This window comes from Melozone crissalis, unplaced genomic scaffold, assembly GCF_028551555.1.
Source record: "Melozone crissalis strain CALT ecotype California unplaced genomic scaffold, PUWL_Pcris_2 ptg000018l_1, whole genome shotgun sequence".
NCBI classification, from domain to species: Eukaryota; Metazoa; Chordata; class Aves; order Passeriformes; family Passerellidae; genus Melozone; species Melozone crissalis.
In genome coordinates, this window is record NW_026535796.1 from 23,175,178 (window position 1) to 23,191,918 (window position 16,741).

The 16,741-nt window shown below is 46.6% G+C and overlaps 1 protein-coding gene across 4 annotated transcripts in view; it reads right to left on the reverse strand.

Annotated features, from left to right (window-relative positions):
- SUSD6 (sushi domain containing 6) overlaps positions 1 to 16,432 on the reverse strand; it is a 90,376-nt gene extending 73,944 nt beyond the window's left edge. Inside the window, exons 1-2 of one of the 4 annotated variants that reach the window (XM_054275781.1) lie at positions 16,340 to 16,432; positions 7,449 to 7,560 (exon numbers count right to left, since the gene is read on the reverse strand). The gene's annotated coding sequence lies outside the window, so the exon portion shown is untranslated. Of the gene's footprint in view, positions 1 to 4,125; positions 4,192 to 4,505; positions 4,582 to 7,448; positions 7,561 to 16,339 lie in introns of those variants that run through there. The other 3 variants (XM_054275778.1, XM_054275779.1, XM_054275780.1) reach the window with 3 other exon arrangements.
- Positions 16,433 to 16,741: the final 309 nt, after the last annotated feature.

Sequence of the window (16,741 nt, forward strand, 5' to 3'; positions counted from 1 at the left end):
GAAGTTACTCCTGTGGCAAGTAAGAATTAAACACTGTAAGAATTAAAGCCATTCTATTCTGTAGCACAAATATGACATGGTGTTTTATTTACCACATGAAAGTGATTCCAGTGGCCAATTTCCCATGACTCTGCTCAACCAGCTCCAAAAGCTGTACTTTGCCTTGTTACAAGGTTACCACAGCAGTGATGACCAACCCATTCCACTCAACACTCACTTATACCAGGAAGCCAATTTACAGCTGGTGGGCTGGTTGCCACGCTAGCAGCTCCCCTCAGGGAATCGCCAGAGTGACATGAGACACAGAGATCCCTTGAGCTGCAGACAAAGCCCCACTTTTGGAGCCTGCCCACTGTTCGACACACACGGAAAGAGCAACTGGGGGGACAACCGAGACAGTGGGAAAGCAGTAGGGGTTTTACACCTCCAACTCCTGGTCCTGCAACTCTTCAATGTGAGCTTCCTTAAAAAACCGCCCTGGATTACTACACACAAATATTTAAAATAAATAAATAAGCAAGCAAACAACAGGCCAGGCTTTCACTGGTCTCTTATTAGCATCACTATGCTTAGTCTGAAAACAGACTGTGCAGACTGCATCATGTAGTAAGCCATGTGAGAGCATTAAGCTTCCTGTGAGAGAGCAGTAGCTGCCACTGCTCAATAACAAAACAGCCAACATACGAATGGCAGATGAAAACTTTTCTCAAACATACAAAAGCTCACTTCCTGACATTTATAGGAAGTATTTCTACTGATAAAGTTAAAATCAATTTTTGCAGCTGCATTAACAAGACTTCTAGCAGAGTCAGGGAAAATACCGTCTACATTAACTACAGACAAGCAAAGCCAGATGAATTACACAGATGGGCTTAAAAAGACAGAGAGTGCTTCACTGAAGTCATCTACCTGCTCCCAACTACAACACTCTGTGCTGGAGGTTAAATTGTTACATCTGAAATAATTCTACTTGTAACCAGAGTAACTTAATGACAGGAGAGTAAACATGTATGATGGCATTTCTAGGACATGACACTTGTCATGACAACTAAACATAATTACAGACTAGTGTATTTTGGCAAAAGAAATCTACTGTAAGTAATACCACAATACTTTTGCTATATATGGGTTAATTTTTCCCTTTCCCTGTTCTAGGAAAAGTCTTCATGTTTATATTTACATATTCCTAAAGCAGAATTCAATCCCTGCTGTCCCTCCTCCCTCCTTCCCAGTCTTTCAGGCAAACAGGTTGTGGGACCAACCCTGCCAGTGAAAGATGCCTCTCCCAGCTAAGCCTCATCAGCTGGGATCAGCTGGTTACAGCAGCCAACAAGTGGCTCAGAGGGCAGAGGAGCTGCAATGAGTCCTTGTGCCAAGCAGAGTGCACAAAAGGACATAGTTCAGGAAACTTTGGAGCAAGGCTTCCAAGCTACTGTCCTTTCATGCAGTTACTCACAGATAATAGGCTTCTCGGGAAGTATCTCACGCAAGCAAAAAGAGATGCAACCTTCAAAAGGGAAAAAACATACAGCAGCAGTGGCCTGACACAGACCCTGAGTGCAGCATCCAGCCTTCCTGGACAGACAGAGGCCAGCAACTTACATCTGTTTGCTCCCAAAAGCAGAACAAGCAAGAGCCGTATTTGGGCAGTACAGCAGTAGGCGGCTGTGGTGTGAGACAGTACACTGATAAAAAGCAGAAGTGACGCAACAGGAACAGTCACAGAAACCCAAATCTATGGTTAGGATGTTGCACAGCTGAGGTTAAGGCCATGGCAGGCTGCTCTCACTGAGAGTTGAAACAATTCTCGAGGCAGGAACAAAGCAGCAGAAAACAACCCTGACCCCAAGACAGAATAAATTCCACCAAAACCCCTGTGCTGCAGGCAGGACGCACACCTAGTGACTCCAGTTGCCATTACTTGCTGACTGCCCATGCAGCTCTGCTCAAGCAGCCATTTCAATCCACCTTCACACACTGCACTAAATATAAACTGCTGATAACTGTGTGGAAACTGTTTCAGCAGAGACACGGAGCACTGCACAACTCAAGGGCATTGGGTCCTCCTCAAAATCTGCAGGTGGTCAATTTGCATGACAAGCAGAGAGAAGGGGACAGAGCCAAAGTCTCTGCTACATTTGTGGTTGGGAAATTTCTGTCTTGAGATTAGTACTTTCCCAGACCCATACTTTACAGAGTAATCTGCCTTTAATGAGGACATGGGGGCACCTGGGTTTTGACAGTAACTTGTCTAAGAGGAGGTCATGGCTCCCTTATCATGTGCTACTTCGTTCTACAATGACCTTCAATTTTAAAATCTAGTTAGATTAAGTTGCAGATCTTTCAAGCACATCCTTCACCCAGTAGCCCTTAAAGAAACATACTTTCCTACTTTCAGATGGTACTGTCTTTTCTAGTGATCCATAAAACACTCATTTAAATAACAGGACAAGCCAACATAAGAGGGAAGATGAAACTACAAACAAGAAAAAGAAAACTAGTTCTTTCTCAAAGTTTTGCTTAGAGAATTACTACCAGAAACAACATGAAAGTTACAAAGACTAAAGTAAGATCTGTAAAGCTGCCAGTGCCACAACTGGTCACCAGATTACACTGCTAGAAAGAATTATTCTCTCTTCATGAAAATATACCCCCCAAAAAGCATGTCATGAAAAGAAGAAAAGGAGGCAGACTTACAGAGATTTATGGCAGACACCTGAAGAGGGGGATGAAATCAACAATAAACTACAGACACCATAGACAGCACCGATCCTTAGAGCACTGGCATTTAATATGTAAATTCCTTCTCTGCTTCGGCATTTTGCCTCCCTTTGATGTACACAGACAAGTTCAAACTAGAGATGAGAACTGGGAGAGTTCCCTTTCTCCATTATCTCAAGATTTTTTCTTGTCTAAGCGACAGTTAAGTGCTTTAACTATATCACTTTTGCATCTGTTCAGAGGGGAAAAGAAAAAAAAATCACTAGAAAGAGAAGTATAACAAATATTACTAAAGGAGAGAGTCAGTGTTTTCCCAGCTCTGATGCAGATGTGAGCAGCTAGCTGGTGCCCAACAGCTATAGCGCAGCCTAGGAGAAGAGAAAGACAAGCTGAACAACAGAGGACAGCAAAGATACTCTGGAAAAGATCCAGATGTCTTGAGCCTAGTCGTACTGCATGAAAAATTAAAGAGGTTAAACACTTCCTCTTAAGAACTCTTCTTGCTATTGTTCTGACCACGACTCTTCTGAACAAGCTGCATTGCTCCAGAAACCTCAGGAATTACGGTGACAATAGATTCCTGCCAAGAGAAGCACCATTACATAATAGCTTTTATGGGAACACGCACAAAAAGCCACTAGGAAGCACAGACAAGTGCAAGATCCTCTCTGCCCATCGGCTCAGTTTAGCTCTTAACTACTTCAGAATTTTTTTAATTTATATATTTACTTCCTCTCATTCCCTTTCACTCAACAAAATCTGTGTTACTGTAACTACACTGAGATCACGTCTATTCCCCACAATAACGTAACCCCTTTGAGAATACACCCACTTGAAACTACTGCATTTGCATTAATCTGTTTAAAAGAACACTTCAAAGCTAAAAAACTGTATGACTATTTCCATCAGTATATTAGAAATAAGAACAATTAATTATGGTATTTTTTCATCCTTTACCCAATTTTAGGGATACTTAGAACAATTATTGCTTGTCCGTTCTGAGAAGCCTAGCACGGCTATTTTTGAGTTCCAGGTCTTCTACGGGGGATTTACCATAGATTTATTACACGCACAAGTAGAAGCTCAGCCTAAGCACTGCACACGTGTAAAGGCAGCTGGTACGGAAGCTCTGACCTCTGGGCAGTGTTAAAGCACCACAAAGAAGAAAGCAAAGATGAAAACCTAACAAACACAAAGTTTCTCACGTTGAATTGTCCGCTACCACCTTCATCTCAGACACCGCTTTCCCTGTGTTTCCCCACGCACCCAAAAGCTCTGCGAAAGGAAAATGCGAAGATCGCGGCGAACGCTTATCTGCTGTTACTTAGGGGTTTTAAAGCCGACGTTCATCCTGCACCAAGAGAATGCTCACGCTCGAAGACACAACACTTCAATACCGCTGACCTCAGAGAGAGCCCAGCTCTGCCGCCACCACCGACCACCCGCCGCTGTGACACGAGGGAGCCGCAGGTACCACAGGTGACATTATGTAAGGGAGGCGGCCGGGCAGCCGGCCGGGGAAGGGCTCCCGCCGCAGCCCCGAGCACCGCCAGCTCCGTGCGGGGCCGCACCCGGGCAGGGCTCCCCCCGCGGGCCACCGGGGGAGCGCCGCCGACACCTTCCGGCTCCCGGCCCCCGCCCAGCACACGCTCCCCGCTCCCCGGCAGCGGGCCCGGCTCGGCGCCCCGCCGCAACCAGCCCGCTGCCCCCGCCCCGCGCCCCGGCGGCCTCTGGGCTGCGCGCCCCCCCCCCCCGCGGCAGCGGCGGCAGCGGCGGGCGCTCACCGGGCGGTGCTCACCGGGCGGTGCTCACCGGGCGGGCGGGCTGGGGCGGCGGTGCCGCTGGCGCTGCAGGTCGGCGGCCGCGCGCCCCGGCCGCCCCGGCGTCTCGCCCGCCCAACGCCCCGGCCGCCGCCGCGCGCCAGGCCCCGCCCCGCCCCGCGAGCCGGGCCCGGTGGCGCGCGGGGCGGGGCGGGGCGGGGCAGCCCTTAAAGGAGCCGCGCGAGGAGGCGCGGCCGGAGGGGGGCGCTGCGGCGCGGCCCGCGGGGGGCGGAGCGCGGCCCGGGGAGCGGGACGGGGCAGAGTGGGGCGGAGCGCCGCCCCGCCCCGCCCCGCCCCGCCGCAACCAGCGACGCCGCTGTTGGGAGCCGGTGGGGTTCGTGCGGGCTCGTCGCCGCTCCGCGGGGCGGCGTGCGGCTGCACGGACACGTGGCGCTCGCTCTCGGCACGGCACCGGGCAACAACGGCTGTGAGCGGAGCTGGAGCCCTGTCCGGCCTTCTGCCGCTCCGTGCCGGAGCAGAAGCGGCTCCGCAGCAGCAGCAGGGGCGAGCGGTGTTGCACAGCCCCGGCCGTCTCCGTGCGCTGCCGGGCGCCGGGGCAGCGCACGGTGAGCGTGTCCCTTGCCCTTGTCGCGGCTGCGGAGCCACCCCAGAGCTCGGGCAGCGCGGAGACTCAGCCATGGGCACGCTCGTGCCAACTCGCCACAGCGGCAGGAAGCCATGGCAATGCTCCTGCAGCAGGCACCCTGCCGCCAGCCCGTTCCACCAGCTCCCGGGCTGCTGGCACACCCTCGGCACTCGGCTGGGGACAGCCCGCGGGAGCACAGGGCACGGCTGGGCCCGGCCTGCGGTGCGGCACCAGCACGGCCACACTGCTGGCTGCGAGCTCCAAGGCTGCGCTGGTGCAGGAGGCCACACTCGTGCTCGCAGGGCTGCCGTGCACACACGCGTAGGGGATGCTCGCACCTGGCCACCTCCTCCCTCTCCATCTGCTTTTTACGGCTGCTCCCAAGACTACACTCCTGTATCCAAACGTCCCTTCAGGGAATCAAGGAAGGATTCCTTGCTTTGCTTTCCTTTCTCTTGCTTGAACTAACACCTACTTTCTATGGATCTGCTACATTATTCATATTTTGCTGTGGAGAGTGAGCTGTTCTCCCTCTTATATGGGGAAAGAACCATGTGTAGTTCTACTGGAAAGGTAGAGGAAGGGAAGTTTACATATTTTTCTGCAATAGTACGGTGATCATTCATAGTAAAAGCCCATAACAGGTTATAGCTTACCAATCATTTACCATTATTTCATCAGATGTAGGAAATAAATATGATACATCACAAAACATTCCCTATAAATACTCCCCTTGTAAGCGCTTCAACACCAAAAAGCAGGAAAAAGCTACATTATCATCTGGAAAATATGCCTAAAGGCAGGAAGGAAGAGTGGGAGCTAGAGCTGCACGCAAACCTGTTGATTCACACAGCTGTTCTTTTTGTCACATCTCAGATGCAAAGGTGGAAGGCACAGAGTGAAAATACTGGCCTGTGTTTTGCTGTGCTTTGAGCCTGAAGGAAAAGCTCAGAAACCTTTGTACCTCTGAAATAAAAGAGCTGTGAGGAGGCTGCCACAGTACTCCCTCTGCTCATGGCATTAGTGCACAGAGAAAGGTGCAATTCCTGGCAGATTCTCACTAAAATTACTTCTCCCTAGGGGCTGATTCATCACATTTTTGGCTTCAACCGGTTCAACTTTTTTAACGTTTCAAGATCCTTTTATTTCTATGCTATATTTTGTTTCTGTAATTTTCATTCATACATATTTCTGTTTATAACTGTATCAAGCCATAATAAAACCACTAAATTCTTCCTTTGAGGCCTCAGATAGACTAATTTGTCTGTGCTTATTTTTTTGTTTATCATAGAATCACAGAAATCAGCATTCACAGACCATCTTAAATGTCCAAAGTATCACACAGACATTAACTAATGCCTTTTACATTGAATTTGCCACACTGCATTAGATCACCAGTTGGTCTAATCCAACATCCTGTTACCAGCAATAGCCAACTGCCAGTGCCTCAGAGGAGCTAAATGCCACCAACTGCCCCCAGAACAGTTACAGCCTTCTTCCAGGCAAATGCCTGTGACCAACTGGTTCCAATCTTTTCAGGCTCCAGGTTCTGAAGAAGGAGGTGAGACATTTTCTCCTTATTACATGTGTCAAAAAAGAAAAGGAAGGTTGGGAGCTGCTACCATCAGAGCACCTCTCCCCAGGCCACAAAGCTTATGGTCTCAACCCAGGCGTTTTGGCACAACTTTCCTAATGTTCATTTTCCAGTTGCTTGAATGGAGATGAAAATAAATAATTCATTGAAACATTTCATTTTCAGTAATATAAATTTTAAAGCATAAAAGCTGCCAAACTCCACCAGAAGGTCAAAGCATGCTTAGTTTGTGTGGCCCCATCTGATTAAATAATTAATTTCTTATCCAGTGGTTATGGATGTTGCTTTTACTCAACAGAAGAGTTTTACTGTCCCATAAGTCTTAGTCCATCAATACACTCCTTTCTGGCAGAGACACGGATGGGATTTGGTCAGACTTCCTAGCACAGGGCTGGGGAAAAGGGCAGCCCATACATTGGGGCAGTGAGACAGCCCACATCACATTTTGCCCTGGCTCTTTTGGCAAACCTGTAGCAGTGGAAGCTGGTCCAGAGAGGACATGTTTTACAACAATATAAAACATTTCTCATGGTGATGCAAATGCATACTGTTCTGCATGCCTTCATAGACCCCACAGGGACAGTGGCTGCCCTCCAGATCCAGATCTGCCACTGGATTAATCAAATAAAACAAACATATTTTTAATCCCAGACTTGAAATTTGTATCCTGACATTCAAACTCTGAAAAGCCTTTCACAACCTTGTGAAAACAAATGTTACTTCTTACCCTCCTGCACACATCCGCCCATTCCTTCCCTTCCATGATGGACTTCTGTAGTAGGTTGACTCTGGTTGGATTCCAGGCACCCACCAAACCCCTCTGTCACTCCCCTCTGCAGCTGGACAGGAAAGAGAAAATATAACAAAGCGTTCATGAGTTGCAATAAGGACCAGGAGAGATCACTCATCAAATACCAGCACGGACAAAACCAGGATAGAATTAGAGATATTAACTGAATTTATTAGTAAAAAAAAAAAATAGAGCAGGATGCTAAGAAGTAAAATAAAACCTTTGAAACACCTTCCCTCCACCCATTCCTCCTTCCTGAGCTCTACTTCCTCCCCCAGCAGCACAGGAGGACAGGGAATGAGGGCTATGGTCAGTTCATCACCCATGGCTTCTCACATTGCACAGGGAGGGGAATCCTTCCCCTGTTTCACTGTGGGTCCCTCCCACAGGAGACAGTTCTCCATGAACTTCTCCAGCCTGAGTCCATCTCACAAACAACAGCTCTCTGTAATCTGCCACAACCTGGGTCCATCCCACAGACCTCAGTCCTGCTCTAACTGCTGCAGTGTGGGTGACTCTTCCACAGGGTGCAGGCCTTCAAGGACAGGCCTTACCACCACTCCTAGCTGGTGTTTAGCCTTGATCAGAGGCACATCCATCTGTGGAGCCACCAGGGATTTGCTCTGCCGAACATGAAGGAAGCTTCTAGCAGCTTCTCACAGCAGCCACCCCTGTGGCCCTCCCCACTGCTGCCAAAGCTTGGCCAAGGAAACCCAATACAACTTCAAAAATTATTGAACTCTGTTCAGGTGCCACATACCTAACATGGCTCCAATTTGAAGGTAAATTCACTTCTGAGAGAAGCCACTGATAAAATATGATTTCTGATGGTAGTGCTCCGCTAGAAAGGGTCTCACGATAGTTTAAGCACTACCAGAGGAGAAAAAACATAATCTAAGAGATAATGTTACTTCAGGCTGTCACACAATCTATCCTTGGCCAGGAGCCTTGGTAATGTTACCATGCTGTGTGACCTTCTCCGCAGTGCTGTGTGCCCAGCAGACAAAGAGGGAGTGCTGCACCTGCTCCATGCCATTTGTTCTCTCCTCCACATCGATGCCCAGCCAGCAAACCAAAAGATTAAGACACCTTCACTCTAAGGATAGGCTGCTGCAGACACCTTGAGCTCCCAGCTCAGTCATCCAAGACTTTTTGGGTTCAGAGAACTCTCTCACAAACCCTTTTTTCTCAGAGAGAGCTCTTATTGCTAAGATGCAGGAGAGCTACTCACATTTTTCTGTTTCCATCAACCCCCCACCTCCAGATTCCAGTGGGGAAGCAGGTAGCTGGCATCACACCAGAGATGCTTTTGTTTCTTGGAGCTGCCAGCATGCCAGGCCTCATTCTAGCAAACAGCATCTCCCACTTGGGCACACATGACAGCCACACACACTCTTGTTCCTCCTTTGCTTCTTGCAGGGAACACCTCTGTGACCTATTGGCAACTTGTTTGAAATGGGATTTGTGCAGGAGTAAATCAGTTTTTAAGTGCTGTCAAAATCCTCACAGCCCATTAGCCTCCTGTAGATTACACCTCTGTTGTTTTGCTTTCATTTTTCCCCCACTTCCTTCTGCACACATCTCCTGGCCTCCTAGCCCTCAGTTACACTTCCAGTATCATACACTGGAACCCATGCACATTTTTTGTGTTTAGCAGGGCATTATTCATTATTAATACTCAGAGCAGATGTAAATAGGGCAGCTCATCTCCAAAAGACTATTAAAGCAACATCGGAAAAACAAGAATAAAAGAGTAATCCTGGCACACCATCCACCCTTTTGCCTTGTTAGGGCACTTGAGTTCACAGTCTGCTGATGAAGAACAGGTAAGGCTAAACCTGGCTATGAGCACCATCCTTGCCATGACATTTCCTTTCTTGGAGTACCACAAACATGCACTGCATTAAGAGATTTTTTTTATTTCTGTGACTTGAAATGCAGCATATAGTTGTGGAGCAGTCATCAGGGCTGTCATGCTGTCATGGGAGTAAGAAGCTCCAGCTCACACCCTGGAGTTTATGGGGATTTGGGTCTTGAAGCTGCACTACTTTCTTCTGTACATATAGGCCTGTACCAGAGAAGCTCAAAAAAAAAAAAAAAATCTCCTGGAAACTACCCAGAGCTTTTCTCTCTGAGGGAAACAAATGAGGCCTTAATTAATTTTCTTTCAAATACAGCAAATTGACTTCTGCTCCAGTTGTGCTAGTTTCAAGCCACACAGCACAATGGTATTAATTCCACTTCACTTAAGGGCTAAATGTTCAGAGCAAGGAAAAGGGAGTTTCCTGTAGGTCTTGCTACAGTTGAAGTCAACAACCAAACCACCCTGATTTTCATAGGAGTTGTTTCTTCAGAGTCTGCATTTCTGAGGGTGACTGTGACATGTCCCTGGGTTAGCACAGCAAAATGCAGGATACATGAAAGGCACTGGCTGAGCAAATTGCCTGGTCCTTTGCATATTTTTAAAGGTCTGCCACATCCTGCCTCAAATTTCATTTTACAGGCTCAAAGATAGAAGCACTTTTAGTGCCCTGTCCTAAGGCTAGCTTACTGGTTCACTGATCATCCTAACTAGCCCTGCTGTATCAAACTCACTTTAATCATTTTTAACACCAGAATCTTGCCTCCAGGATTTCCCAACATTGGAATAATACACAGTGTTCTGCATAGGGTCTCCTCAGTACCTTGCAAACCAGTGGTGTCCTCCCTTGCTATCAGAGACACTTTGCCCAATAAACCAGAAGAACACATTTGCCTTCTTAGCATTTGCTTCCTTTGGGTACAATCAGCACCCATGCCATGTCCAGAGAATGACACTCAAAACCCAGCAGAACAATTTGCCTGGACACAGTGCCAGTGTACAGCAGCCATCCTGCACAGGTATCTCACTGTGGTGTTCTTCAGGGCCATGGACCTGTACTGGCGCCATCTCATGAATCTCATCCCTACACTGTGCCAAAAAGCATGAGAGTTAGAAGAAAAACAATTGTACAACAAAACCCAAATCACTGAGTACAATGAGCCTGTTAGTTCAAGGAGAGAAACTGCAGGATCTGACCTATATACACGTGTATAGGAAGCACCAATTCTACAAAACTGCTATGGTAAACTATCCATCATCCCACCCTCTTTAGCATGTTCAACAATACAGTAGCTGCATCACTGCTTATGTGCTGGAGTGAAGAGGTAAAGGGGATCTAAGATGATAAAGGACAAAACCTCCTTCACCATAAAATCCTGTAAGCAATTTAAGTTACCTTCCAACCATCTTAAATTCCTCCCACTGCCAAGTTTATCTAATGTACTTGTTATTCAGCTTCATTATCACATTGACTATGCACTGCTTAGGGAAGGTGCTATTATTCCTCTTCACAGATGGAAGAGGGTGGTACAGATCCCATAGATACCAACTTCCACCATTTGCTTAGTAAAAAAGTGACAAGCAAAGAACTGAACCTGTTCCCGTCCAACATCCATTGTTCTCAACCCTTCCTGCTTTCCAACAACTTCATGCTCCACGATTTCCCAAAAAGCAACCCAATTTACTTCTCCTCTGTCAACTCTGAAAATTAAATTATAAAGTCAGGTTTCTCTTGACTAATTCTTCACAATTAAGGGTAGCTGTAGAAGTCTTTCTATTACACAGTAGGTTTTTGTTACGGGACATTTGTTAACTTCTTGGATTCCCACCCGTTCTTTCCTCATGATTTTGCATTGTTTGGCTACATACAGACTCTGTACACCTCAAGAAAGCAGCAAATCTTCATTTTCTTTTCTTTATATAAAAATCAGCCCTTTTCAAGCTGCATACTAGAACTACTGTCTGCTGACTTTCATATTTTCTGAGGCAACATCTGGCATAAAAAATTGATTGCAAATATGATCAGTTAGGAAGATTTTCTTCTAGCAATCTTCCAGTTGGCTTTATTCCCAGAAATAGGCCCAATGGAAAAGAAAAATCTATTTGGCACTGTCTCTAGCTGCAATTACTCATTCTTCAGGTAGAACAGTTTCCCCCTTGGGGAGGTTTTGCTGACATGCGATTCACATGATGGGTTCTGAACTGCACTGGAACTGGTATGGCCTCTGGGATTCTGGACAGGTGCTCTCTGATGCCTAAGGAATTCAGAATCCCTGCTCATGCTGTAAAAGATTAATAGAGGTTATCCCCTCCAAAATCTAAGCATAACTATAGGTATAATTTGAGGAATTTAAATGTAATCCTATCATTATGGGTAGTAGGTTTCAGCTGCAGCGTTCACCCATAATTAAGCAGAATTATTCATAAGGGGCTTTGGCCAAAGTCATGGCAGCGTTGTAGCTCAGGTCATTGTTAAACAGTGTTAAATCAGCAGGGGCAACTCAGGCTTGGGCTACCTCCTGTGCACCTAATGTGGGAGAGTGATGCAACCCTGCCCATGTGTGTTCACTTTGCCTTCATGAGCGGGATATTTGTCCTCCAGCTCTCCTGAATTCAAGAGCAGGCATCATGGGTTTAACACCTCTCTGCCTTTCTCCTCAGGCCATAATAGACACCAATGCAGGCTGAGTGCATTGGCCCCATATGCATCCTTTACACTCCATAAGCATGGGTGTACGGATAACAAAACAAGGAAAGGTCCAGCTTCCAACTCCTGACCCCTCTCATACTCCCTGCTGTGTATCACTCCCAGATGAGAGCAGAAGGAAACAGCAAATCTCCTCCTGCTGGCTGCCAGCTCCTTGGCACAGCACCATCAGGCAAGACCAAGTACAATCTAGGAATGGAAAAGCAGCTCATATTTAAATTGGAACATTAAATACTATATCCTAGAATGCTGTGTTCTGATGTGGCTTCCAATAGGCCAAGGAGGAGTGATGTGAGATTTTTTCAGTTCTAAAAATACCTAACTGATAAAATCCAAGCAGCAGTGAAGGTAAAAATCATACCAAAAGAGAAATAATCTTACTATTCAGCTAATGAACACCTCAGATTAGTTTAAACAAAAATAATTTAAACTCTCCAGTCTTAATCTGACAGTTTGTTCTGTTTGATTACACTTTGCATTTTACTTCCCTGGAAGAGCATCACCAGCAATGTCACATTTCCCACTGTTCTTCAATAGCTTCATGTTGTGATTCCCAGGCTGTGCTAGAATAAATAGCGCAGCTTGGAAACTGAAGCAGCATGCAAGACTGATCATTTGCTCAAAACCAACAGTTTTCAAGTAAATGAATGGGATGTAATTGCATTCAGCTTCAGTTTGAAAATGTAACCATTAGGATGTAGCCTTCCTGTTGAGTTTACATCCAATGGGCCTTGCTTATTAGAGCCCAGTCTGGGTCACTGCACTATTTGTATCTGGAGAGTAGCTCATGCACATGCAGTTTGTAGTCCTGCATGGATCACTCCAGTGGTGTATTCTGACCTCTCATAACAAAGACATCCTCACACTCATTTCAGCTATTTGTTTACCTCATCTGAAGTTTGCTCTATGACCTTGGGGCCAAATCCTCCGTGATTCACTGTGTGCAAGGGCTCCATAACTCCCTCATGACCCATGAGCTCCCCAAAGAAGCCAAGCCTGACCAGAAGAACTGCGTGCATTAGGTTCAACATACACATCTGAGGTTTGGTTTCTGCCAATATATGCCAACATTCTAATTGCTTCAGAAATAACCACTGACAACAGAATATCTTGAAAAATAAATATCTTGAAAAATAAAATCTACCCTAATACCTATACTGGTTTCCATGGAAATATGCAGTGACAAGGTTTTTTCCCCTCATCTTCTCTGCCAGCCTACCATAGTTTTGTTCAAACAGTCCTGGTAGCTGACTAGGTTTACCCAAAAACAAAATTACTGCAGATGTGCCAAACTTGCACAAAGCCAAATAGAGAGCTGTTCAGCATGACCCCAAGAAAGCATCCATGCAGCAAGACTGCTGCCAGTCCTCAACACAGAGACAGACAATTCTCTGCAGATCCCTTCAGCCAGGGACCAACAAAATCTTTTAATTACTGAGGACTGACTGGTTTCAGTGAGACAGCAAACAGCACACACCATGGTGTTTCCCAGCAAGATGAACACAAATAACAACTCACCATCAGCACACTGGCCTCAGACTCCAGCTTTACATTAGAGTGAAAGCTATAGTACTTGCAATGCAAGTCTCTCCCCAGAGGCTGCCAAACATTTTGCTTCTGGCAGTAGCCCTCTGCATCGCCCCCCACCGTATGTCACCATTCCCAGCTACCTCCTCACGCCCCATCTCTTCTCTGCTTCCCTGCTCTGGGCAGCTGCCCCAGCCAGAAGCTCCATTTCCCTGGGGACCCCAGTGAGGGTGAGCCACAGATGTCAACATTAGGCAAAGCCTCTGGGCTGTGACCCGTGGGGATGGTGCCCCAGCTTTGGGCAGTTACTTTGAAGTCTCTCAGGATGCTGTGCACTCACCACACCAGAACAGCCTGGCATGGGGAAACAGAGGAGGGATGCCTTGCCACGTCTCTCAGCAGGCAGTCTGTGATGGCAGGAGGAAAGCAAATGCCATCCTGCCATCCATGCAGGAAGGTATAGGGCAAGCTGTGCCAGGACTGCAGGCAGAGCAGAAGCACAGAGTGACAAAAACAAAGGCAAAGTGTGGGAAATATAAAAAAGGAACCAACACTGAAATCTCACATAGGACTTTGGCTTTTGTCAGGTTGTTACACTGATGTTGTGGCATGCTGGGCTTTGGACCTTGGCTATCAGACTAGCCCAGTGCATAAAGTCAAATGGGACTTTATGTTCAGCATTACCACAGAGCAGGCTGTAAAATCACTCAGGTGGATGGGCTGCAGGACTGTAAACAAAGGATTATGGCATGTGACGTGGCTGTTCAGAGGGAAGGAACCAAGGATACCATGGTGCTGGGGATCAGTAAAACATTAGACTGACTGCCTCATTAAAGTTTTACATTAGTGCTTAAACCATCCAGCTGACAAAAGAAGGTTGGGCTGGAGAGGTACTGGTGTGTCCTGGGAGAGGGGCAGGAGCTGCAGCTGGGCAGGGAAGGGACATATTTGGGCAGATACTTGGTGCCTGTGACCCAGCAGCAGCTAGGAAGAGAAGGGCAATATGCCTGAGAGATGCAAGCAAAAATTGTGTCAGAGGCCTCCCTACTCTCCTCTCCCCAAGGCTGTCACTTTCTCCTTATCCACAGGGTTTGGAAAGGTGCAGGAATATTCTGGCACAAAACCAGGAAGAATCTCAGGAAGAGGGAATAGGCTGAGAGTTCAGGTAGCTACATAGTAGGTCAGGGTTGTCCCAACAACAGTATAAAAAGCCTGAGACAGAGAGTAGAAATTGCAAACTAGATGAAGATAGGATTCAACCTGGAAAACAAAGGCTATTTAGCAAGGAGGAAATAATTCACCAACTAACATTCCTCTTGGCAGAGGAGGGAAGAGTTCTGGAAAGTCAAACTATATTGATCTAGCCTTAGGAGAGCTAGAAAATTAGAGAAGGGGACACAAAGAAATTAGCTAGACAGGAGGACGGCAACACACCAGCACCAGGAATGTGCACAGAGCTACCCTGCCAGGCAACACAAAGCTGAGTGCTGGGCAGGAACCCACTGCTCAGTTCAGGGCTGTGGCTACCATGAGAGTCTGACACACTGGGAGGAGACAGAAGGTGATAGCTCCCTGTGCAACCGTGGGGGGTTGGATTTGTGATGATAGTATGTGTTCTTGTCTCTGAGGGGACATAGAAACAGTTTACAAACATTTGTAAGGCATACACCCAAGCAGGAGGGAGTGCAAATTACTTAGAGAAGACTAAACAAAGAGACGGAAAAATCAAAGCTGAAGGTAACTCGGAAGCCTTTACCAATGAGCTGCAGTAGGTTGTGAAATAGCTCTCATGAAGAGAGCAAGGAAGAACCCAGGTTTGGGTAGTTTTAAAGTTAGATGGGAAGAAAGTAAATAAGACATGAGCAATGGAAGGCATACGGAAGAATTTGTTGAAGTGATACAAAAATTTCCACCCACTCAATCTGTAGTTCCAGTTTTCCACTGCCCCACATCTCTTGCTATCATTAGTAGTGATGCAAAACTAGAAATGTTTATTAAAGCATAATGTTATAGTACTGCTCCACCTGAGCACGTAGATTTCTAGACATATCTAGTGAACAGAGAATTAGGCTTTATAATTGTGTCTGGGAAAATGACTCACTAGCAGTGATCCACTTAAACTCCTCCAATGATCTCCTTCCCCATCCCAAAACTCCTGTAGTCTTGATGAGATAGGGATATTACCCCATGTTTGGATAGTGTGTGTTAGCGTCTCCTAAAGTCACATCCAGCTGCTTCTAAAAATCTCCTGATAAATCCCTTTTTAATTGCATTTGGGAGACCACTTACAGGTCTCCCAAAGATACACATGGAAACCTGAAAAGATCAAGGCCCAAATACAGTCTTGATGAAGGCTGAAATAGCAACATGCCAAAAAGCTGGGAGGAGCCTACACCTTACCTGGCATATGCACTTAGCAGCTTAATCCTCCCCATGAGGAGGGAACACAGCTATGGCTCGACAGTGCTACAGCAAGTATTAATGGTTAGCCCCATCAGCCAGAAGGCTGGGCTCTTCACATGGCAGAGCTGTTGCCTGGCCTCAGGATTTTTCACGTGACTAATAACCAAGCTTTATAGCTGTCCCCTGCAGACTATCATGATGATGAATGAATGAGATCAGATCAGTCAACATGGTTTATTGGTGGAGTTTGCTCACTTGCTGTGGATGCATCATTACCCTGTGCATTCATCAGCACAGTCTTTGCCTGTACAATATGAAATGACAACCAACCTTCTGCTCATCAGCTTTCTGCTAAGAACTCCCAAGCCTTTTTGGGTCCTTCCTTTGCTCTGTATCCTTGTCCTGGGCCATCCTGGAAAGTTGTTCGGGAAGTACCATATCCTTCCTTATTAAAGCAAACCATATTAAGGTGCACCTGTAGAAGTTAAATGAAAAACTGCTGAAAAACACTGAGTTCATAACACAGTGATTAATGGTGCATTTATTACTCCTGTCTGCTGCCTGAAAAAATCAAGAGTTGCTCCACTAAGTGGCACAGATGCTCTGCAGCTCCATAAGCAGCAGTGATCCTCTTTTGGCTGAATGGTATTTCCAGAGCAAAGCATTTCTCAACTCCACTGAGGCTGTTGAGCCCAGGATTCCTGTAGAAACCAGAGATATTTCAAAGTAACT